The sequence below is a fragment of the Nesoenas mayeri genome (assembly GCF_963082525.1).
Source record: "Nesoenas mayeri genome assembly, chromosome: Z".
Lineage (NCBI taxonomy): Eukaryota > Metazoa > Chordata > Aves > Columbiformes > Columbidae > Nesoenas > Nesoenas mayeri.
The window spans coordinates 40,245,142-40,263,284 of NC_137542.1; positions in this window are offsets into that span (position 1 = coordinate 40,245,142).

The following is an 18,143-nucleotide window of genomic DNA, read 5'->3' on the forward strand; positions in this document are numbered from 1 at the left end:
GGACCCAGTCTGAGCTATAGCACAACTAATCAAGATTTAAGACCATACCTAATCCTTCCCTAAGAGCTCTAGCAGTTACTAGCCATGGCTGGTTATAATCTGCAACATTTTATTCTCTGTATCTGCCTCACAGTGCTTTGTGGTAATATTTCTACTGCATGTAACGTGATTACTTGAAAGAATAAAGTATAACTCTTATAGTCAGTTTTCATCAATAAGCTAAATGTCCCCAAAATACAGAGGATCATCTAACTACAGAGCTAAAATAAGCACGATATTTGTTTCATCCTACTGCATGCTCAATATTTTGTGACATATAAATAGTATGATTTACTCCTCACATATGTACTATGGATTTTGCTTTGCAAATGGGTTGAATTTTCTAAGAATTTACTAGTAAATCTACTAGTTTGTGGGTCTTCAGGATCATAGAATCATGGAATCATAGAATCATAAAATCATTTGGATTGGAAGGAACCTTGAAGGTCATCTAGTTTCCTTCACCCCTGCCAGGGACAGGGACGCCTTCCTCTAGACCAGGTTGCTCCAAGTCCCATTCAGCTTGATGTTGAACACTTCCAGGGAAGGGGTACCCACAGTGTCTCTGGGTACCCTCCTCCAGTGCCTCACCACTGCCATGGTGAAGAATTTCTTCCATATATCTAATCCAAATCTACCCTCTTTCAGTTTAAAGCCACTACCCCTTGTCCTGTTACTACATGCCCTTGTAAAAAGTCCCTCTCCAGCTTTCTTGTGGGCCCTCTTTAGGTACTGGAAAGTTCCTATGAGGTCTTCCTGAAGTCCATTCTTCCCTAGGCTGAACAACCCCCAACTCTCTCAGACTGCCTCCATAGGATAGGTGTTTCAGCCCTCTGACCATCTTTGTGGCCTTCTTCTTGACCCTTTTCAGCAGGTATATGTCCTTCCTTCTTATGTTGGGGAACCCAGAGCTGAATGCAGTACTCCAAGGAGAGTCTCACCAGACTGATGTAGAGGGGTAGAATCACCTCCCTGAACCTGATGGCCATGCTGCTTTTGGTGCAACCCAGGATATGATTGGCTTGCTGGGATGCAAGTGCACATCGCCAGGTCATGTTACGCTTGTCATCAACCAAGACTCCCAAATCACTCTCCTCTGGGTTGCTTGCAATCTGTTCTCCGTCCAGTCTGTATTTGTGCTTGGGATTGCCACAAACCACGTGCAAGACCTTGCACTTGGCCTTGTTGAACTTCGTGAGGTTTACACAGACCCATCACTCAAGCCTATGAAGGTTCCCCTGGATGGTCTCCTTTCCCTCCAGCATGTCAATTGCACCAGGCAGTTTGGTGTTGTCAGCAAACTTGCTGTGGGTGCACTCGATCCCACTGTCAATGTCAACAAGAAAGATACTAAGTATGACTTTCAATTCTTCCTTCTGGATGCGCCAAGGAAAGAAATAACATGGACAACATAAAGTGAATAAAGTTAAAATTAATTGAAATTTTGTAGTTTTTTGCTTTGAGAAATAATATTTTAACAAGGATATTATTATGTTTATTTACTTTAATGTTGATTTTTTTTTTTTGCATTGTTACAATGATTATCAAAGTTTTTTCCATAAACTGGAACTGAGAAAAGGCCACATACTGACCTGTGAGGCATACAGGCACTGAGAACTGGGAACAGAATTCCCACCCTCTGGTGACATTTTATCATCAAATGAATCAGCAACTCAAAACTTTACTTTCAATGAATATGCAGATTCAGAGTGTTTGTAGTAACAGGTTGAAAACACTTTATGGTTATTTTAAGAAAAAGTTTTAATGATAATGAATAATATTAAGATACACTTTCTCCTATCCCCAGCTCAGGCAAAAATAGAGTAAAATACAGAAAATATTCTGTAAAATAGAGATATTGTATTTTTAAGAAAAATGTGGAAGGGAAATATACACATATGTGACTTTAAAAATCTATTTTAATCTCATTTAACACTAAAAATTATGACTACATGTGTATCGCAAATGTGTATCACCTGTGTATCACCACAGGTCTGAGAAATATTTGTTTTCAAATCCTTAATGTGTAAGCTCTTCAGTGAGATGTCTGTGTTGGTAAAAGAGAGCTATACACATTCTCTTGATAAATTTAATATTATTAAAAAGTTTAACATTGTTAGTTTTAGATTTCTCATACACATACCACATTGTAATTCAAGTCTGTCGTATTTCCTGCTAGGAAATTCTACATCTACAATTACAGGTCTTTAGGATATGACAAATGAGTCATGTTAGGCAATTTACATGCCACTTATATCAGTGTATTTTATTCTAGTTGTATGAATAAGTAGCAGTTAAGTGTATACTGAGGCATTTTGTTCTGCAGACTGGTTATCCTCCTGGTCAGTGTGGTTCCAGAAATATCCTTGTTATGAACCTCCAGCCACAATATGACTTAACATTCAAGGCCCGTCATATCTAGGCTGCCAGAGGCCATACTCACTGGTGAGATAAATTATCCCACCCCACAGGAACAGAAACATGCCACCTGTCACTTGTCAAAGAACCAGCACTAGTGCAATGATACCTAATGTCCTACCATCCTACCTGCAGGCAAAGTAGCTGTTACAAAAGCATAGCCATGGATAAATGTGATGGAAAACAGGTGAGGATGTGAAGGATTTAGATAGATGAGATGTGGTACAATTAACAAATTGTCATGGCAATGGCTTTTTTAAGAAAGCTTTTAAAGCAATAGTGACCTTCATTTTTCCTTACTGAATTTCTAAGTGAGGCACTCAGAGAGACTTCTCTATTTCAAAAGTCTATGAAGTCCACAGCTTATTTTTTGCTAGTCAGCCCTCTGTTGTTTGCTTCAAGGCTGATACTCATTTAGTATTTGTTTTTCTGAGGTTTGGGAAATGTGTTTTTGAGTCAACTGCAAGCAATGAATCAAGGCCACACTACCCTGAAAGCAGACATTTTTTATAAGTTTTCACAAAGAACCAGATCAAGAAGATTACCAGTCACAGGAGCTACAATGGTTTTACTATGCTCTATTGGCATTACAGGAAGAGAGTTTCAATGAGCACCTCTTCAAATTCATCTCCATTTGTGCTCCACAATAATAATTACTCCAATTGAATGAAACTAGCAAAAAACTATCTAATTAAGTGTCATTACATGACTTCAGTTAAATGCCTGCTTTGAAAAGTCCCTCAGTTTCTGTGAGTTTACTACAACATGCTGTGACTGAATATTTAATTCTTAAAGTGCTGTCATTTTAAAGCAGAAACCTGTCCAGTTACAGATTAATTGCTAGATTTGAGATTCTATGTTTCCTGTTTCCCTGAAAATTAAGAAACTTAGTGTGACCAAAATTGCCAGAGCACAAAAGAAAAATAAATTCTTGACAACAGATTCATTACAGTGTGGTCTCTCTGTACCACAGCTTCAGGAAGAGGATGTGTGAAACAAAGAATAAACCTTATATTTTAACTCAGGCAGAAGTCCTGCATCTCCTGCCTTCTACAATGTACAAACACAAGTTCACAGTGTAAAGCAACATGAAATTACACATCCCAACATAACAAGCTTTTGTTTGAAAAATAATTAAATATTTGCTTGATCCTATATTCTACTGAAGAAAAATGCGACTTTCATTCTCCAGTGGTGATAATGCCTTTAAACCATGGAATCACAGGGTATTAAACAAAATTAAAAAAATAAAATTACAATGTACAATAAAGTGGGAAGATGTCATGTCAAAACAAAATTGACATATAACTGCAATGTAAAAAAGTCAATGACCAGTGACTTCTAATTAAAGAAGAGTACAGTTAAGTAAGTAGAATTTTGTTTTTATTTCTCTTAGATATGTAAAGAAATTATCAAAATTACTAGCTTCAATATGTCTGACTGTTGAAAAAGGGAATGAACATGAACATGAACAACCGGGGAACTGGGAAAAAGGAAACAAAGCTTACTCCATGTTACTGATGTCATTCATTGTTAGAGCATAGTCTTCTATTACTTCTATGCTGTTTTTCTAGTTCTTCTGTAAAAAGATACAAGTTAAGACTCAAGGAGTTTTAAATCAAAGCACAGAAAGTAAAGGAAAACAGAGGAGTCTATATTTTTATATATTTAGCATCACAGTAAACTATCCTCATCTACTCCTCAACCCACCATTTGAATTAATTTAAAAGATATAGTTTTCAAATTCAAGCTCAGTCTATTCAGTGGGGTTTGATAGAAAACAATGAAAACACCTAAATCTTTGGGGAAGAAAATCTAAAAAAAAAAAAAAAAAGAAAGAAAAGAAAGCTGACACAGTCAAAGACCTCTAAAAAGGTGGCCAATGTGCTTTGCAGTTTGTTCAGTTCCTGCCAGAGCATAATGAACCATGTAGTGCATCATAATTTGCTAAAATACATGATTAAACCTGATGTGTTTAGAGGAGCAGATGGCTGTGCCTCCTAGTGCTCTCCCCTTGGGTTCCCAAATAGCAGAGGAAGCAGGAAGAAGTAATACAAAAGGCTTCATCAGGGTGCACCATACAGCTTAAATTACAAGCTTTACAATCAAGAATAATTTTTACTGAGTAGAAATTTTCTGAATTTCTTGTATTTGTAAACAATTTTTTTAAACTGCTTTCATCAGCTACTTAATATTTAAGGGGTCTCAAATATGTTGGATTTGAAACAAGTTTCTTCTTTATGTTGGATTTCTCCATCATTGTTTCTACTTTTAAGGAAGTTATACATTTTTCATGGACCTGTATTAGTGAGAAAATATGGCTGTCTGCTTACTTTGAAGTGCTTTTGTAGGGAGATATGGCATCAGTCCATCATGGCTGTGCTGACTTTCAACTGATTCCTTACTGATACAAAAATTGACCTTTAAAAGATTAAATGGCTTGGTTCCTTGTTTCCTTAGAAAATGCCACTTTATTAGTATGATACTTAAGCAGTTGCAATCAGATTAGTCACTCAGATTTCTGTTCTGTTTCACAGAAAGACAGATTCCTGAATTCCAGAACTCATCCTGTTTTGCTTAGAAGAAGACAGCTTTGCAGACCACTTGGCTTGCTTTTTTTCTGACGTGATTCTGGGCATGGCAAGTTAGGACAGTTTTGACTGTCAGTCATTGTACAAGAAGTAGAAAGGGTTAATTCACTGACAATTAGGTTATTTGCTTTGCACTGTTGGGTGTTTCTTCAGCAGCATATCACTCCAGCTCTAGAGGTTCTTTCCAACTCATATTACTCTACAATTCTATGATGTTACTTTCACTGAGAATTCCACACAGCTGTTTTTGTTTTTGTTTTTGTTTTTTACAGCAGAATAAATACACACATTACCTACAATTTGCTTTGCTGTCTTCTAGAAAGTGTGAAATGTTATACTTTTATCAGCCCAGGAATGCAGTGCTCTTAGTTTGTGGTATTCTCTCTTTGCGGTTCCATGTAACTGCATAATAAAACTCCAGCACAATGATCCTGAATGGTGATTATGTGCCTGCCACTGAGTGCCTGGTTACTCTCATCTTCACTGCATGATGTCTCTGGAAGCGATCCTGGGATTTGTAAAAGGAAGAGATGGCTACAAAGGGAAGTAGTAAGGTGATCAGTCTGAGGAAATTTCTCCAGCTACACGTTAGTTCAGCCTGGTATATTATTTCCTATAAATATAAGTCCAGATATGCAAAGGCAGATATATCTCCAACTAAGACTTTTACTTATTGCAGTCTAGATGGCTCCTCTAACAACAAAACGAAAATGGAATTTGGGAATATTATACCATCTGTACAGGCAGAAGTAAAAGGATTTATAGGGTTGTGCTCAGCAGGGCCATTAAACTTCACATGGGATTATGGGATTTTGGTCTTATTTTTTTTAGTTTCATTCCCTGTGAATTGACACATCCTGAAACTCACGATGAATGCCAGACTCTTACTTCAAATGTATCTAATGCAAAAGGCATAAAAGTGTCCCCAGAACAGCATGGCCTACTGGTTCTCATCTCAATTTACAAAAAGCTTGAACGTTAGAATCCCTGCCTTTAAATGCTTTAACAAAGCCAAAAAGAAGCCATGTGTCACTGCCATCCCACACTGTGCCCTATTTATGCTGCCCCTTATGTTAAGTCTCAGGCCACTCAGGTCTGAACACTTTGGAAATGATGGTTTGTCTCTTCAGTCACTTTGCTCCTTCCTTGACTAGCACCTAAATGCAGGCTCCCAGTAGTGCTTGTTTAAAGAGTGTCTTGCACCAACAAGGTATGGTGCAAATGACCACAGTCAACTGAGCACATTGCAATTTATTCTAAGAGGATATTTGAGTTGTTCAGGGACACTACAGAAACCTATTAGTGTGAAAACAATTCCGAAGAAATAGAGCAGAAAAGATGTGTCTCTTGGAATAATTTCAGCTAGAACAATCAATCCCAAGGTTTACAGAGTTTAATAGGGCTTCTCTACTGCTGCACTTCTGAAAGGTTAGCAAACCATTTAGAGAAGTTAAGCTGAACAGGTCTCTCAAAGGTCTGAGTTTGTAGTGTATTAACCCTGGCATACTCCACCTGTTTTCAGTATGTATTATACCATCCTTGTACAATTCATGGTCTCTCCTAATAATGAGCACACTTATGAAAATTATATTAACATACTGTGTAATACTTGGTCCTAACTCAGTATACATGTAGATTATATTACAGGAAATATTAAAAACAATTGAAAAACAGCAATGAAAAACAGATCACCAAATCTTCCTGGACCCAAGCTGATACATACTTATTTCCTCTCCCTGCTAGAAGATATCTAGCCTCACTGTTTGGCTCAAAGGCAATCATAATAGTGTTCTTCCCAGGAAAAATAAACCAAACTAAAACAAACAAACAAAAACCCACAATGAACACATACCGCAAGATAAAGATTGCATTGTTCTTCTTACAGCTTTGAGGAAGGAAATCACTTTTATTCTGTAAAATACTGAATTACACTAAGTGTCTCCAGATTCATGTCTGTGTCATTCTGCTAAAGGCTTTGACTTCAATAAACTACCCAAGTCACTGTCACAGACTCATTTCCCCTGTGCCCCTCCAGTACGAAAAACATTTTGGACAACAAAACCGAATTTTCAGGTGTGTTTGTAGTTCTGTTTGTTTGGTTTTTATTTCTTTTGGTTTTGTTAGTCATTGCCTTTTAATTCAGAGAAACGGTAGGATTTTTGTTTCTCCTTTAATAATTAAGAAAAGCTATGCAATTCTAGTCTTTGGGTATTTTGTTTTTCTTTAATGATCAGTTGCTTTTTCTTGGAAAGTGGTTTGCTTGTATGTTTTCTTCTGCTTTTTGTTTGCTGTAGAAAATATTTATCTTATAAAAAGTTATAATTATAAGCCATCACACTTCTTTTGTTTCCCCCTGTAGCTACTGCTATTAGGTTGATGCAAAAGTAACTGCAATTTTGCACTGTGAATTTTTAATTTTTATAACTAGTCCCAAACACATCTTTCTTAATCAAAATAGGAGCTATTGCAATCAACACATTTTTGATCATGAGAAATAAGCTTGTTTACTCTTTTAACGTAAAAATCTATGCTTCAGGATTTGACAAAATCTTGGAAAGCATTTTCTTCATCCTGCTGCTTGTGGAAGTGTTTTTCTTGCAAAAAGTTGTTGAGATGCTTAAGGAAGTGTTAGTCAGTTGGCCAGAGGTCAGATGAATATGGCAGATAAGGCAAAACTTCGTAGCCCTCTTCATTCAAGTTTTGAAGCATTGGTTGTGTGACATGTGGCTTGGTGTCATCGTGGAGAAGAATAGAGCTCTTTCTGTTGACCAATACTGGCTGCAAGCATTACAGTTTTTGGTGCATCTCACTGATTTGCTGAGCATATTTCTCAGATGCAACATTTTCACCAGGATTCCAAAACATGTAGTGGATCAGAACAGCAGCACACCACCAAAGAGTGACCGTGGCATTTTCTTGGTGCAAGTTTGGATTTGGGAAGTGCTTTGGAAGTTCTTCTTGGTCCAGCCACTGAGGTTGTCATTGCCATTTGTCATATAAAAAACACTTTTCATCACATGTCACTATCTGATTGAGGAAGGGTTTACTGTTGTTGTGTAGAATAAGAGAGCATGACACTTCAAAACAATGATTTTTTAAAAATTATTTTTGGTGAGTTAATGACACACTCACTTATTAAGCTTTTTCACCTTTCCAGTTTGCTCCAAATGCCCAGTGACTGTAGAATGTTTCATTTTGAGTTCTTCATAACTTCTCGTGTAGTTGTAAGAGCATTAGCTTTGATGGTGCTTCTCAATTGGCCATTGCCACCTTCTGATGGCAAGACACCATGCTCCTCATCTTCAAGGCTCTCATCTCCTCTGTAAAACTTCTTGAACCATGACTGCTCTGAAGTTCCTGGACCAAATGTATGGTTGATGTTGTGAGTTGTCTCCATTCCTTTACAACCCATTTTGAACTTGAATAAGAAAATTGTTTAAATTTTTTTTTTGCCTAACGTCATTTCCATAGTCTAAAATAAATATAAACATCTAGAAATAAGTCAGTAGCAAAAAAAAAGAAAAAAAAAAGTGAAAAAAGCACACTAAAATTATCTATAACATAACCTTATTTATTTAAGAATGTATTACAATATCAAATTGCAAATAAAAAAAGTGTGCTTTTGAAAATTCAGAAGGTTAACTTGGTCACTGCAAGCTTGTCTTATTGAATAATCCCTCAGAAGAATAAATAAAAGATAATTTTGAATGACATTTTATGTTCTGTATCAAAACAAACAAACAAACAAAACCAACAACAACAAAAAAACCCCAACTATACAGGTGTAGTAAATTTGAGATTTGTATAACATTAATGGAATAGAGGAGTAAGAAACGCATTCTTACATTCCAAATGGAATTGTTCATGTAAGAACCATTTTTTTTTTTCTTTTAAATAAAACACTCTGTTCTGCATTTAATGTACAAGACTGACTAATTAGGAAGGGGGGCGTTGATAACATTCACATGGAATAAGTAAAATTTGTTTGCCAAAAGAAGAAATTGAACAAGTTAGCTAGATATTGTGTTTGTACCATTGACATTTTAAAAGGCTTAGAAAATACTGTGTCTTTTTTACTTGACTCATTTGTGACCATAAGCAAATGATATAAAACACAATAATACTAAGCACAGACACATAGGCAAAACTTGGTGTAAGAAATTCCACTGATTTAAATTATTTTCTTATGTTCTTAAGTACTTTTGACATGCACTCCTCATTCAATTCTTCTTGATGTGACAGTGAACATTTACCGAATTTAAGGGAAAATCAGCTTTGAAGAGCTTGCCCTTAAGTGAACCTGGACTAGAAAAAGAAAAGATGTTGGAATATGAAGCCCTTGCACTAAATTCCTTGCTTTTCATTAAGACATTCTCAAGATTGAGATGAAATACACTTCCTTAGCACTCTGACTTACATCCAGCCCAGCTGGAAAATCAAGAGAAAGTTCTACATGGACTAAACTCAGTATGTCTACTTTGTGAAGCAAGAATTCCTGGAAGCAGCACATGTAATTAATTATTGTGTCCCTATGGGCAAAGGCTACAAACTTACACACCAAAACATAACAAGACAGTTATATACCTTATTTTTTTTAGCAAGTAAATAAGATGTACAAGCTCTTTCCAGGAGAACCCAAATGTCTCATATCTCATATGTCATTTCCAGGACAAAATACAATCTTTTTCACACTTGCATGAAAAAAAAAAACAACCAAAAAACAAAAAACCAAAAAACTTTTAAAAATTGTAATGGTATTTCAAGAGGAAAGTATATGTTATAGCAAATGGACTTTTTTCCCTAGGTGTTTTTTAACATCTTGTTTCAAGAACTTTTTTTTGTTCTACTTAGAGGAGACCTCTTTTCTGCAAGACGACACACATGGTAAAGTTTTAGATTCAGCAGTCCTTCTTTTGCAACCAGGTTAATGTTTTCATCCTGGTGACTTACATCACTAATGAGCAAAGACACATGATGTGATGTTTTACATTTATTTTGTAATCAAACTCACAGGTGCTGACATACAGGTCAATACAGACACCATACCCAGAAACAGCAAACAGTCAAATATAAATTTCTAATTAAAAAGTCTAAGACTCTAATGTCTATATGAAAGTTGCTGCATAGATTACAAGCTAAACCATTATTTTTAAAGGCTAACTCAGTAGCTGAAAAATTCTGATTTTTTTATATTTATGTGTATGCATTCCAACAACAGCTAAGTTCTTTACCTACAGTCCAGTTTTTTTCAGAGAAACAGCTGTTTGAATCAGAGTTGCTAAAGAGAGTTATGTCATGACAGAATAGTTTTCCATTTGAACTCTGTATCATAATTTTCTCATGAAAACACTTCATAAAAATAAACTTCCTTAAAAGTAACAGCTTTCACTATCAAAGATGTTCAGAAGCCACAGGAGACAACACTAAACAAACAAACAAACAAAACAAAACAAAACAAAACAAACACAAAACAAACACAAACACACAACAAGTTAACAAAACACAAAAACATAGGCAAGTCATTCACTTTAGAAACTGGCCCTGAAGACAAAACACACTAAAACCTAACTAAGACGTGTAATGCAAATGTGACTTTTTTATTGTTGCTTTACAATGTGACAAGACTGTTGTGACTCTTCTACAGAACATATGAGCTAGAACACACTTGAGGGTGGTTACTACTGCACAGAAGTATACAATAAAATGGTAATTAGTCAATAAAAGATACTTTCACAAGTGACAATCCTGTGAAAGAATCCAGCTTTAGAAAATGCAGGTAGACAGCCACTTCAACATAGTTCTCTTTAAATGGGCTGATCTAAATGTCTTGGTGCCAAAGAAACAAAAATGCTTAGATGGACTTTTAATGAGTTTTATCCATTGAAACATATCCCCAAAGACAGAGTGATTTTTGAGTAATGAAACTAGTTTTACTAGAATGCATTTCTGGACAAAGAGAAAATACTGAAGGGCAAATATTATTAAATTAGGAAGCCAACAGTATCCTGGGAGGTAAGTTTAACCTGGTTTATTTATTTATTTGTTTGTTTGTTTGTTTGTTTGTTTATTCATTTTTATTTCCCAGAAGATGAACAATCACAAACTCTGTGTGAAACGTACAATTTCTAAGCAGCAATACTACTGCCAGAATAGAAGGAACTTGTCTGGATAGAAGTGAAATTATAAAAATGAAGTCAATTTTCAATAAGTGACCTTAATGATAGTGAGGGAGCAAAAAGAGACCCTTAAGTACACCTAGTTTGGCATTATTTGTAAATACAGTTTTGTTCAGAAATACTTTTTCAGGTGTCTGACTAGCTCCCATAATATACTACCCTTATTTTGTGAGGAAGAGATTGTGAACATTGTATTGCTTAGCGTGTTCCAAACAACCTGCAGTAATCTGAAGGAATGAATCTTCAAGCAGTGGTCTGAAGAGAAAGTTGAGATTTGATTCCTGAAGCGGACTAACAAACAAGAAAACCAGCCCCAACTCCTTCCAAGCAGAAAGCTTTCATATTCCAAATTTTATTATCTACTATTGCATTATTTAATAAATTATCATCTGCAAAGGCCACAAACAGTACCTCAAGCAGTGAATGAGATAGAAAGGCTGAGGGGGATAGAGATGAATGTCAGAGCTGTTTGAGTATCAGAGTTGTCAAAAACATCAAAAAATACTAGATATAGCATCTCTGCCAATGATAAAACAGATAAGACTTGGCCAGTGAAGAATTATCAGTTGATTAAAATACTATCCTATTCTGATCTTTATGGCATTCAAAGGTCTCTGGACTGCGCTAGACATTATAGTATATGGAGCTTGACATGCATGAAATATATTATGCCATATTCTCACTTAAAATTATCTATTGCCTACTGCAAGTCAGTAGGAAGATGTCTCTGTCTCTGCACATTACAGCTAACAAGAAATGTAGATATGGGAAAGCACTGCCTATTCATTTTGAAGTGCAAATTTACATAAAAAGTTTATACGAACTTAACATAACTTAGCCTACCTTCCATTTTCTTTAAAGGTTCCAAAAGAAAATTTTAATCCAGAGTAAAAGGCAATATAAGATCTTTTACACTCATTTATACAAACTTTTATATATCCTACAGCCTGAGCTTTTACTTTTTACAAACTATACTTATTATTTTTTTCTTTTTATAATGATAAAGTCTTCAACTAATAGCTAGTCAATGTCTGGCAACCTAGAGCACTACAGGCCTAATATATCACCTAGGGACACATAAAAATATCATAATATGAACATAATAGCGGAATTGGAAAATGAAGGACAGAAAACCTCAATACTAACAAAAAATAAAGGATGTGTAGATTGTTGTATTTGAGATGAAGTACAGCAGAAATCCTTGAAAATTAAACACATCAGTAACCTCTGTGTTAAACATTTGGTTTGACCTACGAAACAGAGCAATCACTGAAAGTGCCTAGCACCTTTAATTCCCCTGGGCCCCAGTTCTTCCAGATATCAGTCAGTGTCTTGCATGATTACTTTCTAACTAATTCTCTCTCATATTTATTTTCATGCCACGAACGCTTGCTGATCCTAACTTGCCAAACTAAATGTAATGACAATTAATCCTACAGCTTTTAAGCTATCTTGAAAAAAAAAAATACATTTTCATACAGAGAACTTGAGACAGTTGAAGTTTTCAGTTGCTAAGCAGATAACATCTCCATGATAAAGATGTAAGCAATCCAAAGGAAGAAGGAGAGAAGGGGACTGTTGCTCTTTTGCAAAGAAGCACTTTGCAAAAGTTTTATAATCAGAGGTAAAAAGCTAGTGTTCATATCTGTACTTTAAATACTTGGTATATTACATGCAAAGATACCAAAATTATGCATCCAGCATACCCTTTGCAACCATAGCTGCCTGTAAGAGTTGTGTCCACTCGAAAGAAAATATCGTATTCAGCACAGGCATATGTTTTAAATAATCTAGGCATAGCGTGCAGTCAGAAGTAATTTATTATGTACACCTGTAAGAGTGCTATGTTTTAGAAGACAGTTTTTATTATAATATTATTTACTTAGAGGGAGGGGAGAATCTTGACAGTTTTAAAGAATTAGTTTATTCCCTTAATTAAAAAGAAAAAAAAAATATATATCCTCCACTCTCAATTCAGTCCAGATTGTACTTGATCATTTCTGAGTGGGCTTGTGATTTTTATACTTTTCAACATGATGAAAAAAAGGATTAAAGCTCAAAATACCCCTTTTTAAATGAACCAGCTTTTACCAGGAGCAGATAGAAATCTTTGTTCCAAGTTGACAGAAAAGAGCTTCATTCTGCCTTTGACACAGCCACCCACTGCCCATTCAGGGTTGGGGTGGAGCAGTGTGTACAGGCTGAAGGGCTTGATATTCTTCAAGGGTCTGCTCTGGTTTCTCTTTTTTTCTTTTGTGGTATAAGGGGATGGATTATGTTGAAAAGGAATTTTCTAATCTGCTGTGTATAAATTTCACCAGCAAAAGCTGCTCACAATCTACGCTGCTTCAGAGAATCACCTTGGCAGAGCCCTTCAAGCATCTGCATTCCTGGGAACGTCCTGACTCACTGCTTCCCCTCCAGTGCTCAAAGTACTCCTGTCTAGGCAAGGATGCAGACATCTCAAGTAGGAGTGCTCCATGGGCACCTAAAACCAAAAATAAATCTAAAGCATTGGTAAACCTTCAGAAGGCAAGATCTATGGTTTTTTTCTACTTGGAAATACATTTTTGTACAGAATGACAGAAGGGATAAGTACTCATTGCATTTTGCAGCCTACAGAATAAGGGAATTAAGTTCCAGCTGAAGGTATCAAATTACCTCCATAATCACAACCTTTCAGTCCCTGTTTTCAACAAGTCCCAACCCTCAGCTTGCTCCTGGCACTAGAAAACTTCCATTTCAGGCCTGCTGTTTTACTCTTGCCCACAAATCTTGGATGCTCATATCGCTCTGAACATGACATTTCTAAAGCAGTAGTGTTTGTCTATTTGCATGTTTCCATCTCCATACATTTGTATGAACCTTCTACCTGTGTGCAGAGCACATGTTGAATAAAAGAGCACTGGAACAGGCTGCCCAGGGAGGTTGTGGAGTCTCCTTCTCTGGAGACTCAATGCAGACTTTATTGAGAATAACAACCCTTGCTTTGTGGACTCTGCACTGGCTTCAGAGTATTCACTCTATCCAAACTCCATTAATCACAATTCCTAGGCTGAAAAATGAAAGTCACAGAAGCTAGATTTTAATCACATTAATTATAGTATCTATATTTAGCATCTGTATAATCACCACTTAGTAAGATTAACTTAATTTTGATAACAAAAATAATTAAGGTAAAAGACACTAAAATAGCTGAAGACCAAAAATATCTACCAGCTGGGAATCTGGGATCTATCAGGATCTCGGGATTGGGCCCAAATGCAATTTTTGTATAATTTCAGATTGATTAAAACAACAAATACAGAACCTAGCATAAATACATTCCATTTTACTCATATTACTCATAATTTAAAGGTAACAGCTCTACAGCCTTCACAATAAGGAAGACGCATATGTATCTCATCTTCATCCCAACAGAATCATAAGCATGAAGACCCTCTAAATACCAATAAAAGATGACTGTGATATATGCCTCTCCTATTAATGGTAACACATACATACTTCAACAAAGCCAACAGACTCCAGTAATTTGGGTCTCAAAATTGTACTGTATGTGTTAAATAGCTCTAGATTACATCCTGCAGTTTCGTTTAATTTGTATCATATGTACTCTTTGTTATGACACACTGTATATAAGTGTCCATAACCTGTAATATAATAGTCAGCACAACTTTTCTAGAAACTGGAAAGTGCTTTATCCTTATTTTACATATCAGGAAATCAAGTAAATAGAAAATTACTGATCTGCCAAGAATACTCCAAAATTCTTTTAGACCAAAGAAATAAAAGTAGCATCACACTGGTATTTGGAACACTGGATCATTTTATTCAAATCTTTTGCCATTGCCTATTATTATAGCTTTAGTGGACGGGGTGGGGGGGGGAGGGAGGAGGGGAGGAAACAACTCTAATTCCACCTAGAAAATAAGATCAATTGTAATTTTAATTTTAAATGCAAGTTAAATAACAATAGAAAATATACCTTAACAGTCAAAAGAGCACTTAATATGGGCAAATTTCACAGAATCACAGAATGTTAGGAATTGGAAGGAACCTCGAAAGATCATCTAGTCCAATCCCCCTGCTGGAGCAGGAACACCTAGATGAGGTTACATTTAACTTTGCGATTTTTAAATGTAGTGCTTTTTGTTCTTCTCTCCATATTTTTTGTTTTTTCTCCAGCATTTTGGGTGGTCTTTGCTAGAATGGGACTTTTTTCTGGAGCAGATTTATCTTTCTTATGGGAGAATATTCAGTCGCAAAAAGAAATTCCCAAATCAGAAGTCAAAATCCTTTACAAAATGAATTGCATCTGCCAAGATGGTGTTGTTAAGGTCACTGAGATACCACCCTTTCATGCAATTCAAATATGTAACCTGATTTCTGTCTTTTAACTTTGGTTTACCAAATAAACTATTGTGTTTTCTCTCAAAAACATATTTGATATTAATTCTAAAAAATGTTCCATTCAAATAAAGTCATACTGGTATATTTTGGTAAAACTGAGCTGTTTATTATTGTAGAGAAAATGTTTTTCAGTAGCAAGATGTTTCCCAAAATATTTAGATTTAAAAAAATCTTTCCATGTTTTCTTGTTAACTCTTAAAAAAAATCAAATAAATACAAAAAAGTCTTTTATGTTGGCTTTGTGTGGATTTTGTTTGTTTGTTTGTTGGTTTGATTTGGCTTTTTGGGTTTTGTTGTTGTTGTTGTTTTGGGGTTTTTGTTTGATTTTGTGGCTTTTTTTTTACTTTCTCCAGGTCAAACAAACATATCTGAATGTACTTAAACTTCACATCTATTATTCACTACTTATTTTGAGGCTTCTTATAAGCTTCTTCTACACCCATTTGTGAAGTCATTTCAAGGACTTGAGCTGCAAAACTGAAAGTGAAACATATTAGTGTGACATGCTACATTCTTCCAACTCTCAAACTGTTATTTTTACAAAATATTCACTACATCAATTACCAGCTGTTTCACAGGTAGTATGACATCTGACATGGGTCCTCTGCATCCTTTAGGAGATTAAGATTACTGTTTTTTCCAAGGACAGTCAAATGTTTACAAAAAGAGATTAATTTACTCTCACAAAAATTATTAAATTATTATAAAACAGTAATAGATTACAAGCAACATTGTTTTGGGGCACCATTTGCAAATGTTTCAAATGGGTATTCAGTTCCTGCTGTTGCCATTACACACATCCAACAGACCAAAGTATCAAAAGGAATGATAGAAAGCAGCATAATGGACAATACCACAGACAGGTTACTATCTTCTTGCTACAGGTACAAATTAATTCAGCCTTTTGACAGCAAGTGTATAATAATTTGCTGGAATTTTTTGTTCCTCTGGAAATTTAATAATAGATTTAGATTGTTAGTTAATGATACTTGTAGCTACAGAGGGCTCATTCCTGATCTGATTCCTCTAATTTCACTGATATTTGTCAGGAAGGTTAAGATGAAGGAAAGACAGAAGTCTTATGAAGCTTGCATTCCAAGAAAAAGAAAACACTTTTTTAAATACTTTTTCTTCTTTTTTTTTTTTTTTTTTTTTTAGAATAAAGGATCTGCTCTGGGGCTAAAATGCGAATCAATGAAAAGTTTGGTGAAGGAAGAAGGCATCGATTTGAAAATACGTAGTATGGGCATTTAAACTGATAAACAACCATACTCAAAATTGCAACTTCTCAAAGTAGCACTGCTGTCTCCAAAGCAGGGTTCTGTCACCCAGCGTGCAGACTTACACACAGAGATTAGGTATTTTGTGTCACAGAGTTGCACAAGTCTGGATGCTGAAATGAAGCATGCCAGGAAGAAGAGTAACTACACTACATTCACACCCTCAGGGAAGTCCTGAAGAGCAAATTAGTTACATATTTGTATATTAGTTACACAATCATTTTACCACTACACAGGCTTGCTGAGGAGGTGGTCGTAGGCTGGACCTGGGTCTTTCTTCCTGGGCGTGTAATTTTATTATTATATTATTATAATGAGTGTATAATGAGCAAAGTTGAAGTAGAGGACACTTTATCCAACAGTCTCAAGATACACCTTAAACAAGACTCAATTAATTGTGCACACTCCAGAATGTCTACACTGCAAGGACAATAGTTTTTGATAAGGTGTTTTCCAAATACCTCCTATCTTTGTAAGAGTAGCAGACTGGCCAGAAACTGACAGGATTAACATATCTTTAGATTAGCAATTACTGACAGGATTCATTCTTTTAAGTGGTGATGACTACAGAATTACATTTCAGGTTGTTCTATTGCAAGAATACCATCAATTTTTGATGTGGTTTATACATCACCAAATCCCCATTGCCAGGAATGACATTTCAGAATTATTTAGTTATTTTGCTGGTCTTCCCTGCCGCAAGGAATCCCTTCTCCCTCACAGGCTGATGTTCATATTGTGAACTTTTCTTTCTTGCTCCACATGTGACATATGATATGAGACTAGCATCAATATTAAGATGGCCTTTTTATCCTGTGGTTTCCCTTAGAGTGTTGCAATCAAACTGTGTAACACTCCAGTGGCATACACACCCACTGATCATACTGAGGACCTCACCTGTTTATGTTCTGCCTTGTTCTTTAAAAAACACTTGTCCATTTTTGTTGGTTTTGTGCAATTTCTTCTAGCAAACTGTGTTTCATTCTTTTGAGAAACAATCCATTTCTAACAGTCACAGAAGCTTAGTTACTGATGTGTCTTCAGTCTCGTTACAAAGCCACAGCTGTGTTGTCACTACATGCCCGTATAATGACACTAGGTGGTGAGGTACAGTTCAGGATGACAGCTAGTCACCTAGTGTTGTTAAACATCCATGAACATCAGAAAGTTAAACATGCAAGTGTCAGCATCTCAGGAAGCATTTGCACATGCCTCATGTTGTTCTTTAA